The sequence below is a fragment of the Vulpes lagopus genome, chromosome 2 (assembly GCF_018345385.1).
Source record: "Vulpes lagopus strain Blue_001 chromosome 2, ASM1834538v1, whole genome shotgun sequence".
In the NCBI taxonomy this organism is placed as follows: Eukaryota; Metazoa; Chordata; class Mammalia; order Carnivora; family Canidae; genus Vulpes; species Vulpes lagopus.
In genome coordinates, this window is record NC_054825.1 from 176,265,403 (window position 1) to 176,288,115 (window position 22,713).

The window sequence follows — 22,713 nt, forward strand, 5'->3', positions numbered from 1 at the left end:
TATCAGAGACCCGAGTAGCGGGATATAGCGAAGCTCTGCACGGCGAGGGAATTCCAGGGTGTTACCCCGGAACTGTGGGCCGGCCTGAGGTAGGACCACCTTTCAGAGCCTTGCGCGGGGGCCCACTGGCTTTGCTCCACGGTTGTGTTGTCTTTCTCCTTGGAGGCTCTTTGCACACACGGGTAGGGTTGTTGGTGGATTGCGAGGGTCAAGAGACACAAACAACAGCCCGGCGGTCTGCACGTTGCACACGGTCCGGATCACATGAGGATGCAAAGTTGCAGGCGTGACGGTCTCGGTGCCTCCCCGCCTGAGCTTGTTCGGAGTACCTGGGACGGCTGCTAGCTTCCTCGGGGGTCCCCGGGGCGGGGGGCGGGGGGCGTTTTATTTTCTTCCTCTTTTCTCTGTTTGGAGAAGATGCTTGTGGGAGCTTTGGAGCCTTTGTGACCGCATCGATGGGGATTATAAGGAAACACTTGCGAGCTGGCGTGGAGCCAGCAGGGGTGAGGAGGTCGCCTCTGCAGGGTGCAGGCCGTGCGCCAGGGCTGTCGCCTTCTGCAGAGTTTAACGCTCTATTACGGTTTGACTTCCCTCTGCCCCCGGTGCCCGGGGCCGTGCTTCAGCAGAAGGCAGAGCAGCGCAGAGTGCGACGCGGCGGGACGACCCCTGCCTCCGTGGGCTGGAGCCACCGTAACCAGATCGCGCGGGCTGAGTGGCCTACGCCGGCTCCGGAGGCTGGAAGCTGAGATGACGCGGTCGTGCTGTGAGCTCTCCTCGTGGCTTGCTGACGGCCACCTTCTCACTGGCCCCTGCCCGGAACCTTCCAACGGTTCCCCATTGTGTTAAACTAACCCCCGGGTGGCCCAGCGGTATAGTGTCTGCCTTCAGCCCAGGGCGTGACCCTGGGGTCCCAGGCTCGAGTCCCACGTCGGGCTCCCTGCATGGAGCCTGCTTCTCCCTCTGCCTGTGTCTCTGCTTCTCTCTCTGTCTCTCATGAATAAATAAATAAAATCTTAAAAAAAATCCCCTGACTTCTCCTCATAGCCCCCAAGGCCCTCCGTGGTGCGGGGCCAGCCTGAACTCTACCCCAGGCCACTGTCCCTGGTGCCCGGGAGCCGCCGACCTCTGGGTTCCTTACCGTTGGGCCTTAGCATCTGCTGTTCCCTTTGTGAGCAAAATGCCCTTCATCATCTGGGTCTCGGACTCCTGATGGCACAGCTTCCGTGGGTCTTGGGGTCGCTGCGTCACGTCACAGCATCCATACGAGAGCTATAAGGACTCGTGGGCCGCGGGCTTGGCCTTCGGTTGGAGCGTGAGCTCCTCTCGCTGCTCACCGTTGCGGCGCCAGGCCCACAGGAAGCGCTCGGTCGCTGTTTGGCGGTTGAGCCTTTTTCTTGGGGAGAGCGTGGGGACGCTCGGAAGAAGGTCTTCGGAGGCCTGCCTCCCGCCGCTGCAGCGCGCAGGGAGTCCGCTCTGCCCCTGGGCCTCCCCGACCTCCCCCGACCCCTTCGGGGCCCACGCCGTGTGGCCAGTGGCTCCGCTTACACGGGACCGCTGTGCGGGCTACAAGCACAGCCAGGGGCTTAGCCCTATGCAACCTTCCCAACTCCCTGAAACATCCAAATCAGGATCTTCTAGATGGTTCTGGAAGTCCTGTTGCCAGAACCTGTGTCCCTCCGTTCGCCCGCCTACCCACGACCTCGCAAGGTGGCATCTGTCTTCTGAGCAATTTTGCTGTGTCGTCACTTTGCCCTGCGGCTGGGTGGAGAGGCCAGTGCCCTCTCTAGCGGTTCTCAGAGTCTGCTCGGTTGTCCATATTCATTCATTCATTCATTCATTCATTCATTCATTCATTCACACACAAAAGCATCCATGATGTTGCATGGCCCGTGATGATAGCCAGGGAGGCAGGGAGGACATGCCTGCTGCCCACAAGCGGGGGAGACGGGTCCCGTGTGTCTGGAAGGCAGCACCCACAGGGAGCCTGGTGCCCAGGACCCAGTTGATGACATGTCACAGTCGTGCGCACTGATTTTCATTTTTAGAGTTTTTATTTATTTAATTAATTAATTAATTAATTAATTTATCAAGATTTTGTTTATTTATTCATGAGACACACACAGAGAGAGGCAGAGACACAGGCAGAGGGAGAAGCAGGCTCCCTGCGGGGACCCCGATGCGGGACTCGATCCCGTGACCCTAGGATCATGACCTGAGGCAGACGCTCAACCGCTGAGCCACCGGGGCGTCCCATCATTTGCAGAGTTTTTAAAAAGCACGCGGCCCACTGCCACGGGAAGAAGTATTACTTCCAAGGCAAATTTTGTTTTGAGAAGTTTATGAAAATGGAGCATTTGCAGATGATTTAAAAACCCTGCAAAAACAAGGGCGGGACGTCACGGCCCCGGCGTGGGGCCATTTCCCTGGAGCCCTTTGGCCGGAACACACAGGCCGCTGAACACAGTGTGTGGGCCCAGCTGAGGGCCCGGCTCGCTCGAGGCCACGTGGGGAAGCTGAGAGCAAAATTCTAGGTGGGGGGTGGAGGGGGACACACACGCAAGCACTCATGGGAGGGGCGAGCCAGGGCTGAGCACCAGCTGTCGCCCCCGCACTTGTGAGTGCCTGCTGTATGCTCCCCCTGCCACTGGGGCACGGATGCTTCAGGGTCCTCCGTGCAGTCCAGTTCCAGTTGTTTTTTGGAAACTTCCGCAGATGTTGTCTTTCCTTCTTGGGACAATGTTTTACTTTCTCCTTTCCTTTTTTTTTTTTTTTAAATTTAAAATGTTTTTTAAAAATTTATTTTTATTATTTTTTATTTTTTTTTACTTTCTCCTTTCCTTGAAGCTTATCTGCTCTTCAAGAAGCGTCTCCCGACATTCCCCCCTCCCTCTGGTGCTCCCTGTCCCTGCCGTCATTACTCTTCCAGGCTGCTGGGTGCACGCAGGAGGGGCTTGGGGGCCGGGGGAGGACCAGGGCTCCAGCTTCCATCGAGGGTCCCCACAGCCGCTCCTCTCAGCTGTGGAGCTTCTGGATCCTGCTCCATGCAAACGGGGGATCGGGGCCTGTTTAAAGGTTGTTAACTACTCTCGTGCATTCCCTTGGAGTCACATGGAGCCCAGGACTGTGCTTCAACATCCCAGCTGTTAATAAATATTTGTGTGGGATTCGGGAAGAAGATAGATGTGAAGATGATTTGAGAAGTACTTTCCCCCCCAACCCCCCCGAATTTAACTTTTGGGAAAGTTCATTGGGGTGATTAAATGAGTGACAACAGGCACGGAGATTTGGCTGGGGAGGGGTGTGTGGGGGAGAGCGTGAGCCGGAGAACTTGTATTAGGTATTAAAATGCCTTTCAAAGCCGCAAAACAGCTTGAGATAACAAAACACAGATCCAGAAGCAGACGTGCGCCCCAGCCCAGACTCTTTGGGAAACAGAGTCTGAGGCAGGGCTCGAAGGCCTGGCGCTGCCTTTGGGAGGGGTGAGCCGTGGGCCGGGAGAGTGGGGGCGAGGGGAGCGGGGCAGGGAGGGAAGGGAGGCCGCGCTGAGCTGGACCAGGAGACGCAGCAGGTGGCTCAGCAGGTGGCGGCGCTTGGCTGGTGGTCTTCTCCAGATGGGCCGCGCGCAGAAACCCTGTCTCGGCGCCGTCGGTGGGTGAGAGGGAAGAGGGAGTTTGTGCGCCTGGCTCCCTCCCGCGCGGCTTCCCACCGGTCACGCTTCACCCCGTGGGTGGCGTCTCCTCCTTGCGTCTGCATTGTGACTTCTGGGCCGCCCCCCTGGCAGCTTCTCGCGGTGCCCCCCTCCCCCCGATGTGAGGGTTTTCTGGCCAGACCACAAGGGCTCAGGGAGTCTAGGGGCGGGAGGTGGGTGGCGAGGCTGCCGGTGGGCCCCGCGCTGGTGGTCAAGGTGGGAGGGCTCGGGAGGCCGGGCTCAGGCCAGGGAGGCCCTCATCTCAGGTGCAAACCTCAAGGCCGTGCCAGCAAACCGTGTCACAGGCTAAGTCACATCTCAGCGCCGTATTTACAAAGTCAACGTTAATGCAAAGGCTCCTGGTGAAGGGAACGTGGCAACTGGGAATAAAGACTAGAGCAGAAGAGGTGGGGGACTCAGGTGAGGCGAGCAGGGTGCTGGCGCAGGGCTGGGTCCCCCCCTTGGAGGCCTGGAGGGGTGTTTGTGGAGTGTGAGACGGGCTGGGCCTCCAAGGGGGGCGGCTGGGCCGTGGGGGTCCGTCCCTGCAGCTGGGGCGGGAGGCAGAGCCGAGCCGGGCCGTCGCAGCACACAGCTGGGGCCTCGAGCCGTGGGGCTGCACGGAGCACCAAGGGTGTGTGTGGGGAGGTCGGGGTGGCTGGAGAGGGGATGAGGCCGGAGGACTGAGCCCCAGGCACCCCCCACACAGGAGCCTGCTGAGAAGGAGACGGTGAAGAGCCGCAGACGACGATGAGAGCGTGGTGGGGTCAAACCAAAGTGCCAACAGCGGCGTGGCCCGGTGGCTGGAGGGCTCGTGGGTGGTTGCTCTTGCTCATCCCTTTGTGCACAAGCCTCAAGGTCGAGCATCTATGACCCGTGCGAGGGGTCCAGGTGGCACAGACAGAAGGAAGCAGCTTCTGAGGAGGGGCTCACCGTGGCCTCGCTGGGGCCCATGATGGGCTCCAGGGCCGCGCTGCCGACTGTCTGGACCCCACGGGATCTTTGAAGCTCGGGGGGTTGCTGGTGCTGGGCTCCGAGGACCAGGGTTTAAACTGGATTAGGTTTGGCCTCTGGTGGGCTCTACTCTGGGGATGGAGGCTGTCAGGGAGAGGAGCTAAATGCATTCCTTGGGGAGGGGCAGGGCTGTCTTTCTAGAAAATACCAACCCTTATGTGGAGCCTGCTGGATGCCTGAGTAGGGGGTCCTGGTACAAGACAGACAAGCACATATAATAAAAATCCCAATTTGCATGTGGCCAGTTTTCACATTGCTTCAACATAAATGCTTGAGCGAATACACGTGCCTGGCTCTGTCTCACGCAAGCATGTATTGAGTGCCTATTGTATACAGGCCCCAGGCAAACTAGGGATTACTGCTCACTGCCGCTGTGAAGCCTGAAGGGAGAAGGGACACCTTAGGTCAATTCTCGCACAGAATGTTTATTGATCGGAATCGTGATGAACGTCCCGAAGAAAGAGAACGGATGGCCAGAGACTCACCTGTCCCGGTGGCCAGGGCAGGCTTCCCTGAGTGAGTGGCATTTAAGCAGGTGGGTGACGAGGGAGAGATGAGTGGGACGCGGCGGGCCGGGAGCGGTGGCTTTTCTCCCTGAGCGAGCCCTACGAAGGTTTTAAGGGTCCTGTGTGGAAATGGTGCGGCTATGCTGCAGAAGTTAAGGGAAGGCTGCAAAAACGCCCTGACAAGGTGCGCAAGGAAGGCTGACGGCGCTGTGGGTACAGGCGCCTCCCCTCCTGTCCAGCTGGCCTTCGCTCTCACCTGTCCTAGGGGCCCCGCGGGGGAGTGGGGGGAGGAGGTAGAGAAACTGGCTGCCTGAGTCTGAGTCCCCCCCACCACCCCCGCCCCGCCGGGTGGGCATGTGCTGCGGGTGCGAGTGGGAGGCTGGGCGGGACTTGGCTACGTGATGGCCGGTCTCACGGAGGTGTGGACGCGAGTCCCCCGGGGCGAGGCAGGAAAGCTAGGAAGGTTGCGGTCAGCTTCTCCGGGGATTTTTCTGTTTTGAGGGCCTGGAAGGGATTGTCGGGGGGGGGGTGCAGGGTGAAGAGGGGAGCCCGCAACTCCAAAGGGAAGACGCACTGAGATGACCAGGCGCTGGGGGGAGCCTTGGAGGGGGGACAAAAGGACAGGGGGGCCCTAGTGGGTGGTTCGTGGGCCTTCCTTTTCCCTGCGGCCTGGAGCAGTTCTGGGGAGGCCCACGGGGCTGCACCCAGCAGAGCGCACGTGCGACAGGTTTGTTCTCCTCCTGCCGTGGCACTGGGGGGACACGGGGGAGCACCCCCAGACAGTGGGAGCTGGGGCGGCAGGCCCGGCGTCCTCCCCGGGATCTCTGGTCGGGGCGGACGTGGACTTGGCCCTTCTGGGAGGAAGGGACACTGGGACTCCGCGCACCAGGCCGAAGCCCCGCCAGGTGAGTCTGCCTCACCCGTAGGGCAGCTGGAATGTCCGCTCTCCCTGCTTCCCGTGGTGCCCTGCTGCCGCCCTGTCCTCAAGGCACCCCCTGTCCTGGCCACGCACTCCCCCGGCAGCCGCGGGGTCACCTCCTGGGAGACACGCTGTTCAGCGTCCTTGGCGGTGGCAGGAGAGTGAAGGTGGACGGAGCGGTGGGTGGTGGGACGAGCTCTTGGCCCACCGAGTCACCGAGGAGGCGGGACACGTTGCAACTTCATGTTTCTGTAGACACTGTGCGGGCCGCATCAGCTCCCACATGTCCCCTCATGCCCGGGCGGAGGGGCCCGGCCTTCAGTGCTGCTGCCCAGCAGTTCCCACTGGTCTGCGACGTGCCCGCCCCTGCGAGTGCCTCATCCTGCAGCGGGGCCTCGGGCTCTGCGGGCTTTGTCTCCTGGCTGACTGCACCCCTGCCCAGGGGCGTGGGGAGCGTTGCTGGTCTTTTCCATGCCGCCGCTGGGGGCCTCGGAGCTGGGGGGCCGGGTGGCCAGAGGGGACCTCCCAGCCTCAGCCCCGCACCCCGTCTCTGTCCCGTCGTCCTTGGCGGGTGGTGCCGGGAGCTCCGCAGGGTGTTGGAGAGCTCGCACACCCACGTGGGCCACGTGCTCTGCACGCTTGTCCGCTCTCTTTCCTCTTCCTTAGACCGGCTTGGACTAGGTGATGGGAACACCTGGATTGCACGTCACTCCTCCTTTCTTCCCACCTATTGCTCGCCTTTTGAAAGACAAAAGCAAAAAACATGACTCCACTGTGCTCTTGTTTTTAGCGGCAGAGGGATTGCAGCGAGCGGTCTGCGCCCTGGCAGGTGGTATGAGGCCCGGACCTCATGGTGCTGGTGCATCACCGTCACGGGTGGCCACGGCTCCTGCTCCTGGCTTCCCCCGTGGTCCTCGGGCCCTGTGAGCACATGCCTCCAAGCCGCAGCCACGTCATGCTACGGCAGGGCTGCCAAGAGCAGCAGCAAGTGTGTGTGCAGGCGAGAGCACGCGTCAGGTCCAGAACAATCGCCCTCTGTGAGTTTGGGTCTGGAAGGGTAAGCAGCATGTGCACGAAGCAGAAGGATCACAAAGAGGGAAGTAGTTTCCCTGCCTTCCTGGCTGGGTGAACCTTCTGGGGTCAGCAGGTGTTCCTCCTGGTAGCCTCGGTGGACCTAAGGAAACCCTCAGTTGGGGGCGGGGGGTTGCATCAGAAGAGGGTCTCAAGATGAGTGATTCGTCAAGGGTCGAAGAAGAGACCGGTGTTCACAGTGGGCTTGGGCTCCATCACTACATGCATCCAGCAAGATTTGAGGCCCAGAACCCGGAGGATGCCGTGACGCCAGGTGGTGAAAGGGACACGGGGTTCTGCTGAGGACGTACCGTGCACCAGCACTGCAGATGGAGGGATGGAGGTGTCTCTACAGTCCTGCTGCCCTCGGTGGCTCAGCGTCCACATAGGTGGCTGCATCTGCCGCAAAGTCTGGTGCTTACGTAGCCTGTCCCAGTGGGTGGCTGGTAGGACGTCGAGAGAAATGGGAACAAGGCATGGAAGTCCAGACAAAGGAGGGACAGGGTGGAGTGGCAGATGGTTCCAGGGAGTGGGACGCTGAGGACGTCCAGGCTCGGCATCTGGCCCTGGACGGCCCTGGGCACACCCCTCGAGCCTCGGAAGCCACCCCCAGTCCCCGGGTCATATTTTTGCCGAGTCTCCTATTGACTAGACCAGGGGCCGTGGACCCAGATGCCTCCGGGGGGCCAGGTTGGTAAAATATCTGGGTGCAGCGTGCCGGGAGGGGCCGGTCAACCCAAGCGAGCACCCGCCCGAATAGGGCACCTGCAATCCCGTCCTGACCCCTTCCTGTGCCAAGGGGCAGTATGGGCCCTAGTTCGGGGAGATCTTTCCACTTTCCAGGGAAGCTGGGAATTTGTGTTTTTTTTAAAAAGATTTATTTATTTATTTATGATAGACATAGAGAGAGGCAGAGACACAGGAGGAGGGAGAAGCAGGCTCCATGCAGGGAGCCCGATGTGGGACCCGATCCCAGGACTCCAGGATCACACCCTGAGCCAAAGGCAGGTGCCAAACCGCTGAGCCACCCAGGGATCCCCGAAGCTGGGAATTTGAACTTTGGGGAGAAATCTCTGACCTTGATGTGGCAAAGATTTCAAATAAAAGAAGAACAGCACAGTATGGGACCAAAAAAAAAAAAATCCGTGGGTCAGATTTGGCCCTTGTTCCTCTAATTCTTGGCCTGGGGACCAGGTGCTCTCCGGGGCTTTTCCCCACTTTGTTGGTGGGGCCGTGATTTTCCGTGGCGCAGAAACCCTGCCAATGAGGTCAGAGTACGCCGTGAGGTGCCCTCCGCGGGCTGGACGTACGTGGCCACCACACCCTCCAGAAAACCCAACGACGGTCTTGGGCACCTGGACCCACCCCGTCCCACGGCCTACCCTCACTCGTTCATTTCCTCAGCAAATCATTTCTAAAGCCTCTTTGTGCCCGATGCATCAAGAGTACAACCACTTTTCAGAATTTTCCAAGGTTCTCCATATAAATGGACTCACAGACCAGGAGAGCAAAAGCCCATGGTCGTATTGCACGCTCCCCTTCTGGCTGGGGAACCTTAGGGCTGTGGCACCAACCCACGGGGGCCCCGGCGGCGGGGGGCAGGGGGCGCTGGCCTGGAGCCCAGCGGGCACGCCGAGCCCCGGCCTGCGGCTTTGACAGCGTGCACCCTGGCTCCGCTCGCCCTGGCTCCGCTCGGGGGTCTGGCCCGGCTTTCCCGGCTGTGCTCGGGGCTGGGCCAAGTGTGGGCAGAGCCTCCCGCTGCCGCCGAGCAACCAGCGCCTGGGAGGTGCACCTGGCCAGGCTGCGCCTCTGGAGTGGCCACTTGCAGGCTGCAATAATTCATCACAGGCGGGCTCACAGATGTACTTAAGAAAGAAGGGATGATCTATTTTGTACATGCTCCTTAAAGGGATTCCATTTTAGCTCCAATTGTAATTTTTACCTTTTTCAGGGGAATTTATTGACACAGTGCCTAGCTCAGCCCTAGTTTTTTTGCCATCATCCTTTTGTCTGCAAGCACACTCACCAGCGCTTAATTTGTCATAGCCCTGGAGGTATCAGAACTAATGAGCTTTGTTTGAATAGACTTTTTCCAGTTCATCTAGCACACTTTGGGGTAATCACTCAGTTTCTGTTTGCTTCGGATCCGAGGCATTGTGGGAAATATACGGAAATAATGGTTAAAAAAGCAGTATAAATTGGTAACAGCCACATTTTCTGCAAAGCCCTGAAGATGTTATTTTTTTAATTTCCCCACTTATTGAAGTATCGAGAGTGCTCTAAGTACGACCATTACAATATAATATCAGAGGAGAATCTGATAAAATGCTATTTTTCAATTAGCCAGGAGTTTAGACTTTGCCTTCTTTGAGCAGTTCATAGCTAACAAATCTTTAAACAATCTAACCTCTTAAGGTTTGGAAGTGGACAGATAATAACCATGCACACATAACAGTGTGTCAGCGCCGAGAATTTAAAAATCTATTACAGGGATTACATACAGGAATGCTTTTTATTGGCCGGACAATTGCATTTCCATTTTTTTTTTTTTCCCGAGGCAGGGCCTCACAGTTCCTGTGACACCGCCGAGCACGTGGTGGCAGGGCTAGGACGTGAAGCTGGGGAGACGGTACTGCAACGCGGTGCAGGCGGGGCTGGGGCGTCAGCCTCGAACCTCCGCCTTCTAGGGAGTGTTGTCATCACCTGTGCCGCCCGGATCGGCCTCCTGGGTCTAGGGTAGACCTTCCTTTTTTAAGGGTTGTGATGCACGTTCCCGATGACTAGAGAGGCGCTTTTAAGGATTGCTTAGATCCATGCAATGGGTCAGGTTGGATCTGATTGCCCCAGATCCCTGCTTGGGGGTGGGGGGAGGCAGGGTGGAGGTGGAGGAGGGCATTTTCCCAAAATGTTCGGGGGGCGGGGAAGAGAAGATGCCTCCATTCTGCAGGTTTCTGAGGTTGAATCAAAGAAGCAGAGAGCAACAGTGGCTTCCCCTCCCCAGAGATGCTGGGGTGGCCTTTCCCCGCTGGAAGAGGGCGAGAGGGAGAGGATGGGGGCAGGCGGCACCTGGATACCTGCCTTGCGAGCTGCCCAGCGACAGTGGAGGAGGAGGCTCTGGGCGGGTCGAGGAGGGCAGTAGTGAGCACGCTAAGCCGTGGCTGGCCAGGCTAGCTGTGGTATAGACGAGCCTGCCGTTACTTCCAGCTCTCCCCGTGTCCCCCGGGGATCAGGCAAGATGCGTCAGCTCCCTTTTGCAAACGAGGAAACGGGGAGTCTGAGCTTGGAGGCAACCTGCCCCTCGATCCCAGGGCTGCAAGCCAAAGGAGCATGACCTGCACCCAGTGCTTTCCATGTCGTTGCACGTTCCCCACCCTCCCTGCGTTACGCCTATGGGGTTATCATCACCAGCAGCCACAGCCGACTCCCACCAGTGCTCCTGGAACCTGAGACCCCACACCACAGCCAGGCTGTGTGGGGTGGTTCTAAGGTGAGGAAGGGGCCCTGATCTCTGGGGACTGAATTCCAGTGACCGAGCAGAGGCTGGGTGACAGCACAGGAAGCAGGGGGAGCCGGGCGGGGAGGGGGCGGGGCATGGAGGGTCAGCATCTCAGTCCGAGGAGAGGGCAGGGGCCACCCCGAAGTTGGGGCCGTGGCCTTGGTGTCTCCAGGAGCTTTGCTCCCCTCAGCCCCGGGCGTGGGGGTCTCCATCCTTGGAGAACCGCTGACTGTGCTGCAGAATTCATCTGGGAAGGCAGGGGTGCAAGGTCAGGCCCAGGGCTGCCAGGGGAGGAGGAGTTTGGGCAATTCTGGGATGCCGAGGAGCCATGCAGGGTCCCCGGGAGGAAGAGGCATGGCAAGGTTTGCATTTGGAAGGGGGGAGGGTGAGAGGGGCTGAGGCTGCTCAGGGGAGCAGGGGAAGGCTTTCCGGCCCCGTCTCTTCATCTGCACGATGAGGCTGCTCAATTGGTGTCTCAGCTGCTGCTGCGTAACAAACAAGCTCGAACCTGTGCCTTAAAGAAACCGCCATTCTGGGGGTTGCCGGGCTGGCCCAGCGGTTTCTGCTGGGCTTGCTCTCACGCGTGCAGGGAGCTGGAGGGCTCCAGGCAGCTCACGGTCTAGGGGGGCCTCGCCTGCATGTCTGGGGATTGTCGGGCTGTCAGCAGGGACACCCCGCGTCTCCCCCCGGGTGCGCTCTCCTCTAGCAGCGCCCGAGAGGGCGGCGGACCAGATGGTGCCTACTGGCCCTCCCCTTCCTCCACTTCTGCTGTGGCCGGTCCTCCGATCTGACCCTGCGATTCGCGCTGACCTGCAGAAGCTGCCTCTCTCCGCGTGTGGGCTGGGGGACAGCTCTGTGCTGTCAGTAGTAGCTATTCTGATGATCGAAACCACGGTGATTCACATGGTTCCTATTTTAAAGGATAAAAGAAGGAACACAGGGAAACATTGTACACTGTGAATATTCTTAAGTTTCTTCCGAAAATAAGTGTCAAAAATCACAGTACGAGGGATCAGCGCTGTAATTCTGCTGGTCCCCAAGCCCAGCGTGTCAGCAGGAACTCTTGATGCCCGTGCGCTGCCTCAGGCTTTCCAAGTGCTGTCATCGGGGTTTTATCTGTCGAGCACCCAAACCAACCTTGAGAGGACGGCGGGGGGGGAGGGATACTATTTAAGTCCCGTCTTATGGCTGAAAAACTGGAGACCTAGGGGCACCTGGTGGCTCAGCAGTGGAGCATCTGCCTTTGGCCCAGGGTGTGATCCCGGGGTCCTGGGATCGAGTCCTGCATCGGGCTCCCTGCACGGAGCCTGCTTCTCCCTCTGCTGTGTCTCTGCCTCTCTCTCTGCGTCTCTCATGAATAAATAAATAAAATATTAAAAAAAAAAAAACAACCCCAAACCTGGAGACCAGCAGAGAGGATTGTCCAAGGCTGGTTGCTGAGCAGGGACTTGGACTCTAGGGCTGATCGTGTTTCCACTTTGCCTCGCAGTCCTGACTCATCATCAGTAGTGGCCCACTGTGACCCCTGGATCGTTCCCTTTTCTAATGAAACTGATTTGGCTCTTATTGAACAACATGATGCATTGCTTCTGGCAACACACGTCCTCCTAGAAGACTAAGCCTCGGGTTGTGAGGGCTCCAATAGCTAATTTGAAATGAAAATCACCCTATTTGCATTGTCATTTCGAGAGGCTCCCTAAGGTGCATTGCCAAGGACGGGGCCCATAAAAACACCCTGCGGACTTGATCTCTGAGCATCCCTTTCTAATTTCACTGGGGTCTTCCTTCTTCTGGAGTTTTTCAGAAATGACCGCACAGGCACCCTCTAAAACAGCTCGGGCACAGCGTCCTGTAAGTTGGGGTTTGCTTCCCCCATGTTTCCCGAAGGCCTTGAGAACTTTCTGCTTGAGCGTCCCGTTGTAGCCCTGGCTCGGCGGGCCTCTGAGTGTGGGTTCCTCCGACACGCCCAACTCATGGGGAGCCTGGCGGGGGGGGCATCGGGCAGGGGACTGCGCTCCGGCCTGAGGACGGCTGACCTGCCCCTCGTCCGAGGTCGCGTAGAGAGGCTCTTCCACCGCGGGGAGCAGAGGCTAAGCCCTCGATGGGCACTCTGGGCTCAGGTTGGCCACTAACTTGCTGTGAGACTTCCTGTAAATCACTCCACCTCTCTGATCCTTCGGGTCCTCATTGTAAGGCCACACCCTGATTCTTTTTTTTTCTTTTTTAAAGATTTTATGTATTTATTCATGAGAGACACAGAGAGAGAGAGAGAGACCCAGGCAGAGGGAGAAGCAGGCTCCATGCAGGGATCCCAACACGGGACTCGATCCTGGGACCCCAGGGTCATACCCTGGGCCCAAGGCAGACGCTCAACCGCTGAGCCCCCCAGATGCCCCACACCCCCTGATTCTGAATCTACTATCGCTCGAGAGGGCGAACCGGGTGCCGCTGTCTTCTGCAGCCGGGGAGAGAGGTTGTCTTTTCCTGCCTGAAGGAGAATTTGCTTATATTCGACTTCGCTCGCAGCATCCTGGCCTGTCAGGGGTGGTAGTTTGGAGGTATTAACGTGGATGCGGATGGTTCCAATTTTGTGGGATCCACAGCAAGACAGACATTCTGTTAATTTCACATAGTGAATTCTTGCAGCTTAAACCATGATGCAGAGTGAAAAAAATGCTGTAGATAAATATTGCCTGAACTCACCCAAACTTGTGATATCATAAAAAATGATTTCTTAAGTTGTTAAACCCTGAGCTCTCTGATTCATAGATTCCCAAAGCCAACCCTTCCTTCTGTTTTCTCTCTGGTGCTCTGAGCTTTGTAGGATATAATCCCCTGGATGAGGACAAAACCAGAATAGTCGGTAAGGCTGTGATCATCTGCAAGGCCCTTTCTCAGATGTCATCTCATTTGGTGGGTGCAACAGCCCTGGGGCCGTGGAGCCCGAAGCCACTGGGGTCCCTTCTGCACGGAGCCACCTGGGAAGGCAGGGCTGGAAGTGGCCTGCGCCTGGGCCTCTCCCTGCCTCATCGTGGGTTTATTTTCAGGAGCTTCAAAGGACAGAAGCATCTAAAGTAATAGCTCCTCCTTTTGGGGTTTCTTTCCCAGGAGCTGGGGCAGGAAGGGCCCGCTGCCCTCGCCTGGGGGCCTGGCCTTGCGGTGCCTGGACTTCGCGGCCCTGCATCCCCCCCCCCCCCCCGCTGTCCCCGTCCCCGCACTGCAAAGACCACAAGCTCCTGAGGGGAGGAACCAGCCATTCTAATTTTCTCAGGTTCCTCCTCCCCCGCCGCCGCCGGGGCCTACGAAATGCATCTCGAGACTCCTGCAGAGTGAGTTTCTTTCTTTTTTTTAATTATTGCTATTATTCTTAAATTTTTCATTGATTTTATTTTTTAAAAAAGATTTATTTATTTAGGAGGGACAGAGGGAGAATCTTTTCTTTTTTTTTTAAGATTTTATTTATTCATTTGAGAAAGAGAGCGAGCGAGCATGAGCAGGGGGACGAGGCAGAGGCAGAGGCAGAGGGAGAAGCAGACGCCCCGCTGAGCAGGGCGCCTGACGTGGGGGCTGCATCCCAGGACCTCTGGGATCATGAGCTGAGCCGAAGGCAGATGCTTCACCGACTGAGCCCCCCAAGTGCCCCAAAGGGGAGAGAATCTTAAGCAGGCTCCACGTTGAGTGTAGAGCCCGACGTGAAACTTGATCTCAGGACCTCGAGAGCACAACCTGAGCTGAAACCAAGAGCTGGAGGCTTAGCCGACTGCACTACCCACCCCCCGCCCAGGTGACCAATTTCACTGCAAAAGGGCCTTGTGTTGTCCTGAGACGGGAGGTTTGTGCCTCAAGGCTGCTGACCCCAGTCTCCGTGCACCGTCCAAACGGCCGCATGGTTATTTATATGGTTATTGGACATCAATGAGCAGCAGACCGAATTCTCCAGCACCTGTCAGGCAGGTGGTGTAAACTTTCTTTCTAGCTTGCCAACGGTAGCCCCGAGCTCCCGTGACTTGCCCGAGGCGCTACGGCGACTGTGTGCTGCTGGTTCCACATTCAGGCCTCAGGTCCTCAGCCCAGGGTGGAGCGTCACAGGGTCGGGGCGTGAACAGGGTGCCATTCAGAGACTCAGGGGTTCTGGTGACTGCTGTCGTGGCCGCCTGGGGGTCGGGAGAGCCCGGACGGGGAGCAGCCAGGGCGTGGGAGCTGAGTGTTTGCACGGCTCCCAATCAGCAGTGAGTTATCTGTCGCTTTGGGGAGACATTTGGTTGAGGACCCGGCTTGGCACCCCCCCGCTGCCCCTCCTCCCTCTGGAAGGGTTCCTGATGGGCACCAGCGGGAGGCGGCTTGAGGGCACCCACAGTTGCTGAGCACATCTTTCTCTCTAATACACGCCGCTGAGCTGCTGCGGGCAGCGGGCGAGTCCGTCTGGGGAGGGAGCGAGGCCCGGCCGGCCGGCAGGAGCAGGTGTGGAGGGCGGGCTTGCACGCGATGGAGTCGTGCCCGCCCGGAGCAGCAGGGCACGGGGGTGGTCACGGCCTGCACACTTGAGTGCGAATCTTAGACTCACAGCTTTTAGGAGCGTATCTAACTTCTCCTTAAGTCGGATTAGGACAAAAGGAAGGTGGTTCTAGAACCTGCAAGCAGTGTGGGATTAGATCCTGAGCTGGGCCATAGCCCACAGGACCTCCTAGGTCATGAGCACTCGAGGTCACTCTTTTGGGCTGCGGGGGGGTGGCCGGTGCAAGGGAGGGAGGAATTCGGGCCCTCCTGGTCCAGTGTCCCTCTGACTGTCAGGGGGCGAGGGGGTGGTCTGCCCTTTGGAGCCCTCAGATGTGTGCTTTACACCTGTGCAGCGATGAAAATGCTTACACCCATCCTGCGTGTGGGCTTGAAGTCGCAAGCTGGGGGCGCTGGGCTGGATTTGGCCACCGCGAGTGTTTTTTTTTTTTTGTCTCGCCAGCAGAGAGGTTCACTTGTTTACTTTAAAAATGAGAATCAACATTTAAAAAAGGGAGATATTCTCAGAAACGATCCAGATTTCCAGCTCTCATCAAAAATTCAGACGACTTGGTGGCCCCTGGGTGGCTCAGCAGTTGAGCGTCTGCTTTCGGCTCAGGGCGTGATCCCGAGGTCCTGGGATCGAGTCCTATGTCGGGCTCCCTGCATGGGGCCTGCTTCTCCCTCTGCCTGTGTCTCTCTCTCTCTCTCTGTGTCTCTCATGAATAATAATAATAAAAAAATCAGACTATCTGGCCACATGGGGCCGCCTTTCTTTGCAGTACTGTCTACTTGAACAGACGTACAGATGCCCCCTTCAAAGGGATCAGGTGTTTAAAGTTAGCCACAGTCCCCACCACCCCCTAACGCCCCTGACATGGGGGAACCGAGTCAGTTGCTGTGTATGCTGACCTCGCGTTGGTCGCATTTTCCCACAGGAAGGGAGGGACAGTCCGTTTCCATGTCCCTCCCCAAAGGGGGAGCAGGAGGTGGTGTCTTTCCCTAAGCAGTCTTTCTGCTTCTGCGACCTTCCCGGGCCCAGCACTCATTTGCACCCGAGACCATTGGGAGAAACAGACTTGCTCAGACGAGACTGGGGAGAGGAGAAGCTTCCGGAGAAGCCGACAGCTCCAGATGTGTTTGAGAAACCTCCAGGGGGAGGGCTGGGGGAGCAGGGAGCAGGAGGAGCGCTTGGGGGGGGCAGTAGGCCAGTGAGGACCTGGCCCAAGTCAGGCCCAGCTCGGTGAGGCCGAGCTGCTGGAGGGCAGCCAGGGCATCACCGGGACCTCGAGCCAATTGCTCGGAACCCAAGAGTTCGGTAGGTGAGGCTCAAATTTGCAGATCTTAAAACGACAGTTTCTCACTTGGCAATCTCTGGTGTTAATAAGTCGGTTACAAATGCAGGGTTAAACGAAGCAGGCACCCAGCTTGTGCGCGTGTGCGTGTGTGTGTGTGACACACCATGTGTGGTTTCTTGGAGTCGGGAAAAATCTGTCAGCCTTTCTAATACTGACTTAGTTTTGACAACAGAATAAGATGTATTTTGAACACATGCACGTCCTGCCTTTTCCAAAGGGGGGCTAATGAGTGTGGGCCCCCGGAGGAGGGCGGGTGGGGAGGGGGCGTCTGGGTTTCCTTCTGGGGTGTTTGCTCCTGGAGCTGCTCCTGGGGACAAAGGCTCTGGGAGTCTGTGGGCCACATGGACTCCGACGGCTCGGACTGGTCCTGAGCGCCAGGGCCAGGGAAGGCGGGGGACCTCCCTTTGGGCGCTGAGCTTCCCCCTGTGCAAGGTGATTGCAAAAGCCAAATCTCCACCCCCACCTTCCCGAGACGGGGTTCCGCAAGTCCACGTGAAACGGGAGGCAATCTGGTCGGAGCGGCCTAGAGACCCGAATAAATCCTTTCCACCAATTGTATAAAAATGCAAATTTAAGGCAAGCAATTAAAAACACATAGAAATTAGAGATTTGGATTTTGCAGAGCCAGCTTTCTGCAGCCACCGTCAGATCCCTGCGCAATTTATCTGGATTCCGTCCGTGGTGGCCAGACTGGATTTTGATAAAGAGCCACAAATCTATCCCTCTCCAGCTTCTGTGACTTGCCACACACTCCATTCAAGCCGGAGCGTCCGCACAATCCCTTGCATAATTTGGAGTTAATCATTTGTACTTCACAGCCTCTGAGAGGCCTCAGACTTGGGAGGTGGGGACAGATTTGGCTTTTTAATCGCCTTGTATATTGTGTAGCTTGAGATAAATGACACCGACTGTCTGAAATCTACATTCTTGCTTCTGATGCAAAACTGTAATTAATTTTGTGCAGTGTTTCAGAATTGATCGTGGTCACTTGAATTTCTAATTTTTCATTCACTTCAAAGACCCTGGGTTTTTTTTTTTTTTTTCATTTTTCTTTCTTTTTTTTTTTTTTTTCCCCTCCTCGCTCCCCTTTCCTTAAAGGAATGTGCTCTGGGTTCCGGGCGCTCTGACGCTGGTGTGCTAAATGATTCTCTGCCGCCTCTTTTTCAAGAAGGTGAAACAGAGGTCAAGGCCTATGGCTCGTGTTTATCTCTTAGCTTGTACTGCGACGTATTTCCTGACCTATAGGGAATGCTATCAAAACTTACTAAATTATAACGAAATAGTTTGGCGGTACTTATGTGTTGTAAAAGGCTCAAAAAGCTTCATTCACACATCCTATTCACTATAAGACAATTAAGCACAATTTAGGCAATAATTACCCTAATTAACTACACTATAATGTTTGTATTCGAGATTATGGCAACGTTGTATCACTTCGCTCTTTAAATAATAACAAGGTTTCCTAATTTCTCTGTATTGATAGTTGTTGTATGTGATTCTTTGTTTGGTGTATTTCACTGTAAAAATATTTGTCAGTGAAAGATTGAACAATATGAATGAATTTGATTATGCCATTGTCAAAAGCCCCATGCATCACAATCCCTTGTTTTTAATCACTACTGTAAACCTTGCAGCCGGAGGGCATAGTTTTAATTTGGGTGTCTTACTAATGAAAAGAAAAAAATAATTGTTTTGCCAGGATTTAATAATAAGCAATAAAATCAGCCAACCAGATTTTACCTCTGCATTCAATCTCTTTTTTATTATAAAACATTTTTGTCCTTTTTTTAGATTACAGGCGTAGATACTGAACATTTTACTAATAAATATTTCAGTTTGCTTATGGAGGCTAATGCTGTCATCTGAATATGGAATTATATTTCTTTCATGCTTCATTATCATTTCATGGTAGTAATGACAGTGAGGGAATGGAATATTTACAGGCTTTTCAGAAGACATTTATCCAATACATTCCCTGAAGGGCACCTAGGCTTAAAGATACATTATCCTTTTGTAAAGCTCTGCCCAGAATCCCAATTCCTGAATCAGCCAATCAGAACTTTTTTTTTTTCCCCCTTCAGCACTTAACCCAGTGATGAAACTTTCCTCCCTTGCACCCCCACTGATGGGCCATCTATCCGGGAAGTTTCGAGAAACAGTCAGGGGGAAATGGGCCCGTGGCCTCAGTTTACACAGTCTGTGAAATGGGCGTGTAGCTCCCTGTGACCTTGGGCCTCGGGCGGAACTTTGTTCCAGTTTTGTCTAAAGTGTTTCTCTTGCTTCAGTTATTTCCTAGATGGTTTTTCCAAGACTCTGGAGTCGCTTGTCTTATTAACTGACGCTGCCGGCAGGGCCGTAGGTGGTAAACCTCAGGTCACGGGGACCTAAAGGGGAAGCTGACCTGGGATTATGGTTTAGCACGACGGTTCTTCTGACGGAGGGCAGAAGTTGCCTGTGCTCCTGCTGTGGTCCTGGGGACCAAGGTCAGGGCCTCCCTGGTGCCCCTCAGGGCAGGCATCACACCCAAGGCAGTTTGGGGACCACAGCCCACTGGCAAGCGTGTGCCCTGTCTGAGTCGGTGGCTCTTCCTAGGCTCCTCTAACAGCTGGATGGATGCAGAGGATCCTCTGTTTGTTTTTTTATTTTTTATTTTCTGATTTAATTAATTAATTAATTTTATTTATTTATTTATTTATTTTGCAGAGAAACTAGAGATCTGGATTTTTCCTGTGAAATTTCCAGAGTGTTCTAAATATTGGCAATGATTTCAAATGTTCTCAAACCACTGTGCAAATGAGATAAGACCGTGGGCCGTGTTAGGGGCCGGGAGCTGCTAGGTTTGGGCCTGCGGTCGAGGGTCCTGAGTTGAGTGCGCAACAGGGTGACAGGGAGATGGAGGGGGGTGGCCGTCGTCCTGCCCCCGCTCACCTGGCTCTGGGGCCCGTGGGCCCTGCTGCCTCGCCCTGGTCCCACAGTCCTCACCCCTTAACTTGTGGGGTGTGCTTTGCAAAGGCACTTAGCGGGTCACCTGTGGGACTTTGGTCTGTCCTGGAGACGTTTCCCGTGGACGCGCAGGGGCTTTTCTGGCGCTGTCGATGCCCGTCTCCCCCTCCTCCGCCCTCTGTTTCTCAGCCACATAGCTGTTTGCTCTTGACCCTGGGCTTTCAGGGCCCTGGGGCCCAGCCACCCCTCCTGGGGGGCCCTGAGCTGTTCCCCAGCACAGGGTGTCTTTGGAGCTGTTTCCCAGGCACCGCTGCGGAGATTGTGGGAGAACAGTAGGTGCAGGGCCCGCGGGATCCCAGGTGCTGGGCTGGGGGGAAGCTCCCCCGGGCCCTGCAGCGCGGGGCTCATCCCCAAGGGCAGGCGCCGGCGACACGCTGCCGCGGTGCAGCCACTCCGGCCCTGTCGTGTCGCGGTGGGAGCTGGAGATCTGCCCCGATGGGACCGAGTGGTGTGTGTGGGACCCCGGGCCCCGAGTGAGCTCCGCTGTGGCTCCGATGGGTGCCCGGCCTGTCCCCCAGGGGCCAGTCCCGAACCTCCTCTTGCTGGCAGCCCCGCGCTCCCAATTCAGAGGCGAAGAGTGAGGCTCAGGCTTTCCCCGGGGAGAGCGAGGACTGTTCCCCAGGCCTGTCCTTCTGCAGACATGTCTATATTTAGGTTTCCATATGATTAAGAGGCAACAAGATGCGAGACTCTCTGGTCTATGGAGAAGATGAGTCAGTCTGGCCATAATTGATTTGAAAAAGGAAGCAGGGCTGGCTCCCCCCCACCCCACCGAGTGCATTATGTTGTTCTGTTCCGGGATTGCCGCCAGGCCAGGTGGGAGAGGAGGGCTCCCCAAACGTGCACCATCTTCTAGAAAAAGCCCCAGCCAGGCCGTGCTGAGGTGCTGAGGTTCTGGGCTCTGGGAGCAGGAAGGGATTTGTCAAGGAGCCCCTGACCCGGCCTTGGTATCCAGCCTGAGAACACCCCCAGCTTCCGATGTAGATGTGGACCCTCCTCGACTCCAGTGATTTGGGCTGTGAGCTCAGGGGGCGGCAGAGGGTGAGGGGAGACCAGGTGGAGGACGCTGGGGGGCCCCTGCATGTGGGGGTCCTGAGCGCAGGGCCCGGGTTACTCTTCTCTCCCTGGTCACGCCCGGCTTCTGTGCAGAGCACTTTTGCAGAAACACCGTGGGTGGGGTCGCCGGATGAATTCTGGGGCGTCCAGGTAAATCTGAATTTCAGGTAACGCATCGTTTTGTGTTTCAGACACCCGTGGGACCTCCTAACACTGAATGTTTCCCTCCCCCCTTCCGCATATTTAGTATTTACTAACGGTACTTTCGCATTTGCCAACAGTCCTTTAAATATATGAGTGCGTGTCGTGCGTCTTTGGGACCTATCTATGCTGAGAACTTATTTGTTGTTGACCTGAAACTGAAATTTCACCAGGCATCCCTGAACTTTTATTTGCTAAACCGTGCGAACCCCGAGACCGTGCACCTGAGCTACGTGGGCTCCGCCCAAGGCTGCTCGGGTAAGGAGACTTGACCCTCTTTGCGGAGCTTACCGCTGTCTGTTTGGAAGCAGGGTGGCAGCTATGCTGGGCACCAATTGCCGCCCCCTCCCCTGCACCCCCAAATGCTTAAGGCAGTCGTCCACGTTGCTCATTGAAAATCTCACTGGATTTTTGTGAGCTGCTGAATTTCTGCTTCATCCATTCCTATCCCCGTAGAATAAAGGAAGGGGCCACGCAGGACACCGGTGCTAACATCCCCCCCTCCCCCCACCTCCTGTGCATCCCGGCTCTCCCCCAGGATCCGCAGACATCCTATAGACCCTGCATCTGCGCCTCCCCCCACCCCCACCCCCTGCAGCATCCAGGCTCAGGCCTGCTGTTTCCCAGGGGATGCCTGGCAGGGGAGGGTGGGAGCGGGGCTTCCTCACAGGTGGAGAGGAGGAGGGGAGGCTCCTTCCTCTCAACTCTCTCGTCCTCCTGTATGTGCCGGCCTCAGCCCCCATGACACCCTCTGGGCGCAGGCTGGGGTGTAGGGAAAGATCCCAAGGGACGCACGCTGGCTCCTCAGCCCTGGGTGTCTTCCGCGAGTGGCCTGGGAGGGTGCTTGTAGAATTATTACCTTCGTTATTTCGTTCCCTCCCATAGTCTTTGAATTTGCCGCAAAACCCGTCTGTTATTTTAATTTTATTTTATTATTATTTTTTTTCTGTCTGTTATTTTTAGAACATAAACACCAGCCCTGAGGAAGAGGACAGTCAATGTGCTAGGATCCTAGTGGGTCACCAGGGAAATCCGGACTTTGACATTCAAAATGTATCTCCAGGGCCGCCTGGGGGGCTCAGCGGTTGAGCACCTGCCTTCAGCCCAGGGCGTGACCCCGGGGTCCCAGGATCGAGTCCTGCATCGGGCTCCCTGCATGGAGCCTGCTTCTCCTCCCTCTGCCTCTGTCTCTGCCTCTCTCTGTTCATCTTTCATGAATAAATAAATAAAATCTTAAAAAAAAAAAACCCCTGTATCTCCAAACCATTATCCACTCCAGGACGAGGCAGAGGACAACAATCAGGGCATAAGAACCAAACCACGATGATAAACGCACACGGTGAACCCCGGTCCTCTTGGCCGGGATCTGGACTCGTTCCATTTGGGTCGGAGGGAGTAAGTCCCGGAGTAGGTGCATCTTACCTGGAATGCCCCGAGCGGCCGCAGGGCAACCTGCCTCCGTCCTGTGTGTTTTATCCCCTCGGGGATGCCTTCTTGGCCTGCGTGTCCTGGTGCCAAGTGGGGACGGGCAGGGCCTTGTCCGGCAGGACTCCAACCCCAGGGGTGGCCTGCGGGTTGCCGCTGTTTCAGCAAATGGCTCTTGCCCTTGTGTGTGGGGAGGTGGAACTTGGAGGTGCTCTGCGTCCCCCCCCGCCCCTGCCCACCGAGGAAGGCCCAGGACGCCAGCGGAGGCCGAGGTTTGCAGCCCGGGGTCCCCTCCAGCGTCCGCCCCGCCGCGCCGGCTTCTCCCAGGCCGGGAAGGAGAGGCAGCTTTGGGAAGACACATCATATTTTTGACATAGGGCTCCAATCACAAAAAGCAGTGATGGCTACTGCAAATGTATCGATTTGTTTTTCCTCCATAGACCCGTGTGCTGTTTGTAGGTAGAGGGGGAGAAAGCCGGCGAACA

General features: G+C 56.5%; 1 long non-coding RNA gene across 1 annotated transcript in view; it reads left to right on the forward strand.

Annotated features, from left to right (window-relative positions):
• Positions 1 to 21,973, forward strand: part of LOC121484361 — a 41,829-nt gene extending 19,856 nt beyond the window's left edge. Inside the window, exons 2-3 of the long non-coding RNA XR_005986009.1 lie at positions 20,977 to 21,061; positions 21,767 to 21,973. This is a non-coding gene — a long non-coding RNA (uncharacterized LOC121484361). The remainder of the gene's footprint in view (positions 1 to 20,976; positions 21,062 to 21,766) is intronic.
• Positions 21,974 to 22,713: the final 740 nt, after the last annotated feature.